The sequence below is a fragment of the Cetorhinus maximus genome, chromosome 1 (assembly GCF_964194155.1).
Source record: "Cetorhinus maximus chromosome 1, sCetMax3.hap1.1, whole genome shotgun sequence".
NCBI classification, from domain to species: Eukaryota; Metazoa; Chordata; class Chondrichthyes; order Lamniformes; family Cetorhinidae; genus Cetorhinus; species Cetorhinus maximus.
Genome location: NC_135879.1, coordinates 231,087,790 through 231,098,113, shown reverse-complemented (window position 1 = coordinate 231,098,113; position 10,324 = coordinate 231,087,790). Strand labels below are relative to the sequence as shown.

At 43.2% G+C, this 10,324-nt stretch overlaps 1 long non-coding RNA gene across 1 annotated transcript in view; it reads right to left on the bottom strand.

Moving 5' to 3' along the window:
- Positions 1-10,324, bottom strand: part of LOC144687906 (uncharacterized) — a 572,568-nt gene that overhangs the window by 164,600 nt on the left and 397,644 nt on the right. The window lies entirely within an intron of this gene.

Below are 10,324 nucleotides of genomic sequence, written 5' to 3'. Positions count from 1 at the left end.
ACATGGTTCTTGCTTCCCAGTTCAGCCAAGGGTGCAAGGTGACACCTGGTCTTCTCTCTCTCTCTGTCTCTCGAGTGTTGTGATCTTCTGTTCCAGCTGGAAAGCAGTCTTCAAATTCAGCGCACCTGTTAGCTCAAAGCTGGTGCTTTTTAACACTTTCAAAACTATAACACATGCGAATGACTTCCTCTGTTTTTGGATTCTGATTGGCTCAAGTGGTGCATGATCAGTTTCTGATTCATTTAGGTGGTGGGTGATTATCTATTGTATTAATTATGCATAGGACCATCTCTCTCTCTCTCTGGCCTTTCCTATTGTCATATTAAGTTTTGTGACTTCCCAATAGTTCCAATGTCTGTTTTAAGTTTTGGTGTTTGCTTATTTGCGATAAGACAGTGTGGTGTCCAGCGCTACCGATTAACACTTAGGCTCAGTAACTTGATGTTTAATTGGTGTCTTATAAAATTCTCATCTGCCTGTGCTTTGTACAAGTTAATTAAAATGTAGTAAAGGAGTGCAGACTGGTGCATAGTCATACAGAAATTACAAAGTTACAGAGGTTACATAAAGTCTACATAAATATATATAAAAATCAGTGCCTAGAGGTGACTGGTGTATTAAACTTAAGTTAACAAGATACAGATACAAGACATAGCCAAAGACAGTACAGGTTCATAAAGAATACAAGTCACAAAAATTATGTAGCTACAAAAACTGATTACAGAACACAAGTCTAAACTTAGAAAGCCAAAGATGGTTATTTATTTACGATAAAAAGACTGCAGTAGTTATGAATAATTGTGTAGAATCTTGCAGTTGTTTTACTTAACACAATTTTAACAGGGCCCTAGTCATGTGACTTACTAGTGTCCTGTATTGACTACAATTCAGCAAAATATTGTGTCAATTGATTAATATATTTTAATTACTTGACGGCTACCATAACCAAACTGCAAACTGGAGTGCTACTTTGGGCTGCATTAGAGTGCCTACGATTGGAGTGTGGTGTGAGAGGGGCTTTTAAGGGTTAATGTCAATCTAAAGTCTAATCTTTCTTTAATTTAGCAACTAACTAAAAGTTGCTATTTGGGCTGGGAGAATGTGAGTTATAGTCCAGCTTTAAAACGGGTTATACAGGCTCTGCTTACAGCTGCAGCAAGTGAATTAGTTAACTGGCTTAAACAGGTTTTCAGGTAGATTCAGACAGCATAAAAGCAAGCCATCCACAGTGCTTTTTGTCTGCACTGGACTGCTGCTTTGGGCTGCATTAGAGTGCTTCGGTTGAAGTTTGGTGAGAGAGGGAGTTCAATGAAGAGGGAAGGAGGTGATTCTTTCATTTTCTACCTTTCCTCAGAAGAGTGGTGGCCGTGGTAAGTATTTCTTCTGTCCTTAATGTTCTCTAAACTAGAGGAAGTAAAAGTAAAGGGAGTAATTTAAGGGTAAGTCATGGCAGGGCAGCTCAGTGAAATGGAATATTCTTCCTGTGTGATATGGGAAGTCAGGGACACTTCTAGTGTCCAGGGCAACCATGTGTGCAGGAAGCGTCTCCAGCTGCAGCTACTCAAAATCCATGTTTCGGAGCTGGAGCTGTGCCTGGAGTCACTGTGGAGTGTCCGCAAGGGATCACGTCATCGTGGATAGCACGTATAAGTGAGGTGGTTACGCTGCATATAGAGAGTGCACAGGCAAAAAGGAAATGGGTGACTGCCAGACAGAGTAAGAGCACAAGGCAGGTAATGCAGGAGTGCCGTGGGTCCATTTCCCTCTCTTTAACAGTTTTTCCATTTTGGATACTGTAGTGGGGGAGATGGTTTCTCAGGGGAATGCAGCACCATTCGAGTCTCTGGCACCACGAGTGGCTCAGCTGCACGGGGGAGGGGGGGGGGGGGCGGTGGGGGAAGAGTGGGAGAGCAATAGTGATAGGGGATTCTATCTTAAGGCGAACAGATAGACGTTTCTGTGGTTGCAGACGTGACACCAGGATGGTGTGTTGCCTCCCTGGTACCAGAGTCAAGGATGTCTCAGAGCAGCTGCAGGATATTCCGAAGGGGGAGGAAGACCAGCCAGACGTTGTGGTCCAAATCGGTACCAACAGCATAGGTAAAAAGAGGGATGAGGTCCTGAAAGCAGAATAGAGCTAGGAAATAAATTAAAAAGCAGGACCTCAAAAGTAGTAATCTCAGGATTACTCCCAGTGCTATGTGCTAGCAAGATCAGGGATAGGAGAATAGACCAGATGAATGCATGGCCGGAGAAATGGTGCAGGAGGGAGAGATTTAGATTCCTGAGGTATTGGGACTGATACTGGGGATGATGGGACCTGTACAACTGGTTAGGCCACAGCTAGAGTATTGCGTGCAATTCTGGAATCCACATTATAGGAAGGATGTGATTGCACTAGAGAGTGCAGAGGAGATTTACCAGGATGTTGCCTGGGCTGAAGAGTTTGTTATGAGGAGAGATTGGATAGACTGGGGTTATTTTCTCTGGAGCAGAGGAGATTGGGTGGGGGGGGGGTGTGGAGACATGATTGTGATGTAAAAAATTATGAGGGGCATAGATAGGGTAGAGGGGAAGGAACTTCTCCCCTTGGTGGAGGGATCAATAACCAGGGAGCATAGTTTTAAGGTAAGGGGCAGGAGGTTTAGAGGGGATGTGGGGAAGAACTTTTTCACCCAGAGGGTGGTGGGAATCTGGAACTCACTGCCTGAAAGGGTGGTAGAGGCAGAAACCCTCATAACATTTAAGTATTTGGATGTGCACTTGCGATGCCATGGCATACAAGGCCATGGGCCTAGTGCTGGAAAATGGGATTAGAATAAGTTAGGTACTTGTTTGACTGGCGCAGACTTGATGGGCTGAAGGGCCTTTTTCTGTGCTGTAGACCTCTATGACTCTACAAGCTGGATGGGTTGCACCCCAGCAGTATCGGGACCAATATCCTCTCAGGGGTATTCATTGGTACTGTGGGGCAGGGTTTAAACTAGATTGACAGGGGGGGTGGGAACCTGAGTAGGGAGACACAGAGAGAAACAAAGATAGGAATGAAAGACAGGAAAGTAGAAAGCGGAAGTGGAAGGCAGAGGAAATGAGGGTTAGCAGCAAATCGGGCTATAGTGCAAAGAAAGTGTGTAAAAACGTTTTTTTTAAAAAAAGTCAAAAGGCACTATCTGAATGCATGGACTATTCGCAATAAGGTAGACAAATGAGCAGTGCAAATAGCCATAAGCGGGTACGATATGATTGCAATTACGGAGACATGGCTGCAGGGTGACCAAGGCTGGGAACTGAATATCCAAGGGTGCTCGATATTTAGGACAGACAGGCAAAAAGGAAAAGGAGGTAGCATGGCGTTGTTATTTTGAGGATGAAATCGGTGCGATAGTGAGAGAGGACATTGGCTCAGAAAATCTAGATGTAGAATCAGTCTGGGTGAAGCTAAGAAGCAATAATGGGCAAAAAAAACATTAGTGGAAGTTGTCTATAGGCCTCCAAACCATTGTGATAAGGTAGGGGCTGGCATTAAACAGGTAATTAGAGATGCATGTAACAAGGGTACTACAGTAATCATTGGTGACTTTATATATAGACTGGGCAAACCAAATTAGCAATAATACTGTGGTGAATGAATGCCTGGAGTGTGAATGAGATGGTTTTTTTAAAACCAGCATGTTGAGGTACGGGCTATCCTAGATTTGGTATTGTGCAATGAGAAGGATTTAATTAATAATCTTGTTGTGCGGGATACTTTAGGGAACAGTGACCATAACATGATAGAATTCTTCATTAGGATGGAAAGTGAAGTATTCTGATCTGAAGCTAGGGTTCTAAATCTTAACAAAGGAAGCTACAAGTGTATGAGGTGTGAGTTGGCCAAGATAGATTGGGGAACTTTATTAAAAAGCATGACAGTGGACAGTACATAATGGCTAATATTTAAGGAACGAATGTATGCATTGCAACAGTTATACATTCCCATGTGATGCAAAAGCAGCCAACCATGGCTAACAAAAGAAATTAAGGTAGATCCAAAGAGGAGTCATATAAAGTTGCTAGAAAAAGTAGCAAGCCTGAGGATTGGGAACAGTTTAGAGTTCAGCAAAAGAGGACTAAGAGATTGATTAAGAGGAGAAAAATAGAGTATGAGAGTAAACTTGTAAGGAACGTAAAAGCAGACTGTAAAAGCTTCTTTAATTATGTAAAAAGAAAAAGATTAGTGAAGACAAATATAGGTCCCTTACAGTCTGAAATGGGAGAATTTATAATGGAAAACAAGGAAGTGGCAGAGCAATTAAACAACTACTTTAGTTCTTTCTTCACAGAGGAAGACACAAATAACTTCCCAGAAATACTAGGGAACCAAGGGCCTAGTGAGAAGGAGGAATTGAAGGAAATTAATATTATTAAAACAATATGGGAATGAAAGCTGATAAATCCCCAGGGCCTGATAATCTACATCCCAGGGTACTAAAGGCGGTGGCCATGGAAATAGTGGATGCGTTGATTGTCATTTTCCAAAATTCTATAGATTCCGGAACACTCCCAGCAGATTGGAGGGTGGCAAATGTAATCCCACTATTTGAAAAAGGAGGGAGGGAGAAAACGGTGAATTACAGAGCAGTTAGCCTAACCTCAGTAGTAGGGAAAATGCTAGACTCTTTATAAGAGATGTGATAACAAGACGTTTAAAAAATATCAACAGGATTAGACAAAGTCAAAATAAAAGCAAAATACTGCGGATGCTGGAATCCTGAAACAAAAACAAAAATTGCTGGAAAAACTCAGCAGGTCTGACAGCATCTGTGGAGAGGAAGACAGAGTTAACCTTTCAAGTCTGTATGACTTCATCAGAACAAAAGAGGAATAAAAATGTGGTGAAGTATAAGCTGTTTAAGGGGGGTGGGACAGGTGGAGCTGGATAGAGGGCCAGTGATAGGTGGAGGCAAAGGAGAGATTGCCAAAGATGTCATAGACAAAATGACAAAGGGATGTTGACGGTGGTGATATTAGCTAAAGAAGGTGCTAATGGTGACATTAAGGGTAGAAAGCAGGATGAGCAAGTGACAGATGGCCCGGGTGGGGGTGGGGTGGGGTGGGGTGGGCGGAAGGGATCGAAATGGGCTAAAAGGTGGAGATAAAACAATGGATGGAAATACATAGAACCATAGAACACTACAGCACAGAAAACAGGTCATTCGGCCCTTCTAGTCTGTGCCGAAATATTATTGCGCTAGTCCCATTGACCTGCACCCAGTCCATAACCCTCCAGACCTCTCCCATCCATGTATCTATCCAATTTATTCTTAAAACTTAAGAGTGAGCCCGCATTTACCACGTCAGATGGTAGCTCGTTCCACACTCTCACCACTCCCTGAGTGAAAAAGTTCCCCCTAATGTTCCCCTTAAACCTTTCCCCTTTCACCCTAAAGCCATGTCCTCTCGTGATTATCTCTCCTAATCTAAGTGGAAAGAGCCTACTCGCATTTACTCTGTCTATACCTCTCACAATTTTGTAAACTTCTATCAAATCTCCCCTCATTCTTCTATGCTCCAAGGAATAAAGTCCTAACCTGTTTAATCTTTCCCTTCAACTCAACTCCTTAAGACCCAGCAACATCCTAGTAAATCTTCTCTGCACTCTCTCAATCTTACTGATATCCTTCCTGTAGTTAGGCGACCAGAACTGCACACAATACTCCAAAGTTGGCCTCAACAATGTCTTATACAACCTCACCATAACATCCCAACTCCTATACTCAATACTTTGATTTATGAAGGCCAGTATGCCAAAAGCTTTCTTTACAACCCTGTCTACCTGTGACGCCACTTTCAGGCAATTATGTATCTGAACTCCCAGATCCCTTTGTTCCTCCGCACTCCTCAGTGCCCTACCATTTACTGTGTATGTCCTACCTTGGTTTGTCCTTCCAAAATGCAACACCTCACACTTTTCTGCATTAAATTCCATCTGCCATTTTCTGGCCCATTTTTCCAGTTGGTCCAGATCCCTCTGCAAGCTTTGAAAGCCTTCCTCGCTGTCCACAACGCCTCCAATCTTAGTGTCATCAGCAAACTTGCTGATTCAATTCACCACATTCACATCCAAATCATTGATATAGACAACAAACAACAATGATCCCAGTACAGATCCCTGAGGCACACCACTAGTCACAGACCTCCAGTCTGAGAAGCAATCATCCACTACCACTCTCTGTCTTCTCCCACACAGCCAATTTCGAATCCAGTTTACAACCTCTCCATGGATACCAAGTGTCTGAACCTTCTGAACTAACCTCCCATGTGGGACCTTGTCAAAGGCCTTACTAAAGTCCATGTAGACAACATCCACAGCCTTTCCTTCATCTACTTTCTTGGTAACCTCCTCGAAAAACTCTACAAGGTTCGTTAAACACGACCTACCACACACAAAGCCATGCTGACTATCCTTAATCAGCCCTTGGCTGTCCAAATAATTGTATATCCGATCTCTCAGAACACCTTCCAATAATTTACCTACTACTGACGTCAGGCTCACTGGCCTGTAATTATCTGGTTTACTTTTGGAGCCTTTTTTAAACAACGGAACAACATGAGCTACCCTCCAATCCTCCGGCACCTCACCCGTGGCTAAGGACATTTTAAATATTTCTGCCAGGGCCCCTGTAATTTCTACACTAGTCTCCCTCAAGGTCCGAGGGAATATCATGTCAGGCCCGGGGGATTTATCTACCTTTATTCGCTGTAAGGCAGCAAGCACCTCCTCCTCTTTAATCTCTATATGTTCCATGAAACTACTGCTTGTTTCCCTTCCTTCCTTATACACTATGCCAGTTTCCTGAGTAAATACTGATGCAAAAAAACTGTTTAAGATCTCCCCCATCTCGTGAGGCTCCACACATATACGACCACTCTGATCTTCAAGGGGACCAATTGTGTCCCTTACTATCCTTTTACTCTTAATATACTTGTAGAAACCCTTTGGGTTTATCTTCACATTATCTGCCAAAGCAACCTCATGTCTTCTTTTTGCCTTCCTGATTTCCTTCTTAAGTATTTTCTTACATTTTCTATACTCTACAAGTACCTCATTTGCTCCTTGTTGCCTATACCTGCTATACACCTCTCTCTTCTTCTTAACCAGATCGCCAATATCCTTTGAAAACCAAGGTTCCCTATGCTTGTTAACTTTGCCTTTAATCCTGACAGGAACATGCAAACTCTGCACTCTCAAAATTTCGCCTTGGAATGCCTTCCACTTACTGAACACATCCTTGCCAGAAAACAACTTATGCCAATCCACTCTTCCTAGATCCTTTCTCATTTCCACAAAATTGGCCTTTCTCCAATTTAGAATCTCAACTCGAGGATCAGACCTATCCTTATCCATAAATAACTTAAAACTAATGACATTGTGGTCACTGGACCCAAAATGTTTGCCTACACATACTTCTGTCACCTGACCTGTCTGGTTCCCTAATAGGAGATCAAGTATTGCATCCTCTCTTGTTGGTACCTCTATATAATAATAATTTAAAAATTATTTTTAAAATAATAATAGAAATAGGCGGAAAAAGAAAAAAATATATAAAAAATATAATAATTATTAGAAAAAAGAGGATCAAAAAGGGGGTGAGGATGGAGGAGAGAGTTCATGATCTGAAGTTGTTGAATTCAATGTTGTGTCCGGAAGGCTGTAAAGTGCCTAATCGGAAGATGAGGTGCTGTTCATCCAGTTTGAGTTGAGCTTCACTGGAACATTGCAGCAGGCCAAGGAAGGACATGTGGGCATGAGAGCAGGGTGGTGTGTTGAAATGGCAAGTGACAGGGAGGTCTGGATCATGCTTACGGACAGACCGAAGGTGTTCCGCAAAGAAGTCACCCAGTCTGTGATTGGTTTCTCCAATGTAGAGGAGACCGCATTGGGAGCAGCGAATGCAGTAGATTAAATTGAGGGTAGTGCAAATGAAGTGCTGCTTCACTTGAAAAGAGTGTTTGGGCCCTTGGACGGTGAGGAGGGGGGAAGTAATGGGGCAGGTGTTGCACCTTCTGCAGTTGCATGGGAAGGTGCCGTGGTAGGAGGTTGAGGTGTAGAGGGTGATGGAGGAGTGGACCAGGGTGTCCCGGCGGGAACGGTCTCTACGGAATGCCTACAGGGAGGGTGAAGGGAAGGTGTGTTTGGTGGTGGCATCATGCTGGAGTTGGCGGCAATGGTAGAGGATGATCCTTTGAACACAGAGGCTGGTGGGGTGATAAGTGAAAGATAAGTTTAGACAAAGTCAACATGGATTTATGAAAAGGAAATCATGTTTGACAAACCTGGAGTTCTTTGAGGATGCAACTAGCAGAATGGATAAGGGAGAAGCAGTGGATGTGGTGTATTTGGATTTTCAGAAAGCTTTTGATAAAGTCCCTCATAAGAAGTTAGTGTGTAAAATTAAGCACATGGGATTTGGGGTAACATTGGCATAGATTGAGAATTGGTGAGCAGACAGGAAAGAGAGTCGGAATAAATGGGTCTTCTTTGGAGTGGCAGGGGGTGACTAGTGGTGTACCACAGCGATCAGTGTTTGGGCCCCAGCTATTCACAGTATATATCAACGATTTGGATGAGGGAACCAAATGTAATATTTTCAAGTTTGCAGTCAACACAAAACTTGGTGGGAATGTGAGCGATGAGGAGGGTGTTAAGAGGCTTCAAGGTGATTCAGAAAGGTTGAGTGAGTGGTCAGATACAATGCCGATGTAGTATAATGTGGTTAAGTGTCAAGTTATTCACTTTGGTACGGAAAACAGAATGGCAGAGTATTATTTTAATGGTGCAGATTGGGAAATGTTGATGTACAAAGGGATCTGGGTGTCCTTGTACACCAATCACTGAAAGCAAGCATGCAGGTGCAGCAAGCAGTTAAGAAGGCAAATGGTGTGTTGGCCTTCATTGCGAGGGGACTTCTGTACAGGAGCAAGGGTGACTTACTGCAGCTGGACAAGGCGTTGATGAGACCACACCTGGAGTATTGTGTGCAGTTTTGTTCTCCTCACCTAAGAAAGATATACTTGACAGAGGGGGAGAGCAGCAAAAGTTCACCAGACTGATTCCTGGGATGACAGGATTGTCGTATGAGGAGAGATTGGGCCGAATAGGCCTGTATTCACTGGAGTTTAGAAGAATGAGAAGAGATCTCATTGAAACATAAATTTCTGACAGGGTTGAACAGACTGGATGCAGGAATGATGTTTCACCTGGCTGGGGTGGGGTGGTGGGGGGGGGGGGTTCTAGAACAAGGGGTCACAGTCTCAGGGTACAGGGTAGACCATTTAGGACTGAGATGAGGAGAAACTTCTTCCCTCAGAGTGTGTGTGAACCTGTGGAATTCTCTACCACAGAGGGCTGTGGAGGCCAAGTCACTGAATATATTTAAGATGGAAATAGATAGATTTTTGGAATTTGAAGGCATCAAGGGGTGTGGGGAGAGCGCAGGAGTATGGCTTTGAGATTGAAGATCAGTCATGATCATATTGAATGGTGGAGCAGGCTCTAAGGGCTGAATGACCCTCTCCCGCTCCTATTTTCTGTGCTTCTCATTATTAAATCTAATTTTTCCTGTGCCTTGCACAACCCGAAGTGTTCACCAAGAGCTTCATAATCAATGAAATACTTCGCAAAGTGCAGCCCTTTCATTTTGCAATGCTATTAGTTAATGTAACATTAGTCAAGAAACCAGCTTGCACACACAAGTTCCCATAGACAGTGGTGAGGTAATGTTTTTGTAATGTCAGCGGAGGATTGACAGGAACTCTGTGAGGAACTTCCTTGCTTTTTGGATAGCGTTGTAAGATCATTTTCATCCACGCGAAAGGGTCTCACCCATAAGACGGTACCTCTGACTGTGCAGCACTCCCTCAGTACTGCACCAAAGTGTCAACTGAGATTATATGCTCAAATCTCTGGAGTGGGAATTGAATCCATAACCTTCTGTTTCAGAGGCCTGAGTGCTTGGCTGAGCTAAGGTCACCACCCTGGTTTACAATTATTGTTGTTCCAGAAATGTGGCATTAAACCTGTAGTTACCATTATTCAGTGGTTTTTCCAAGGACATGCGAAAGTACCAGGGCGGGGGGACCAACATGGAAATGTTCAGTGCAATGAAATAACTGTTTAAACTTTTGGCTCACGAGGCAGATGTGTCAGGATATGAATTTAGTGTCCTTTTGACAAGTTATGAAAACACAGGAGATTTCAAGATTCTTCCAGAATTATTATTGACATAACAGTGTTGCAAACTGAAGGGACTCGAGAACAGGCTGGTGGTGGCAATACTATTAA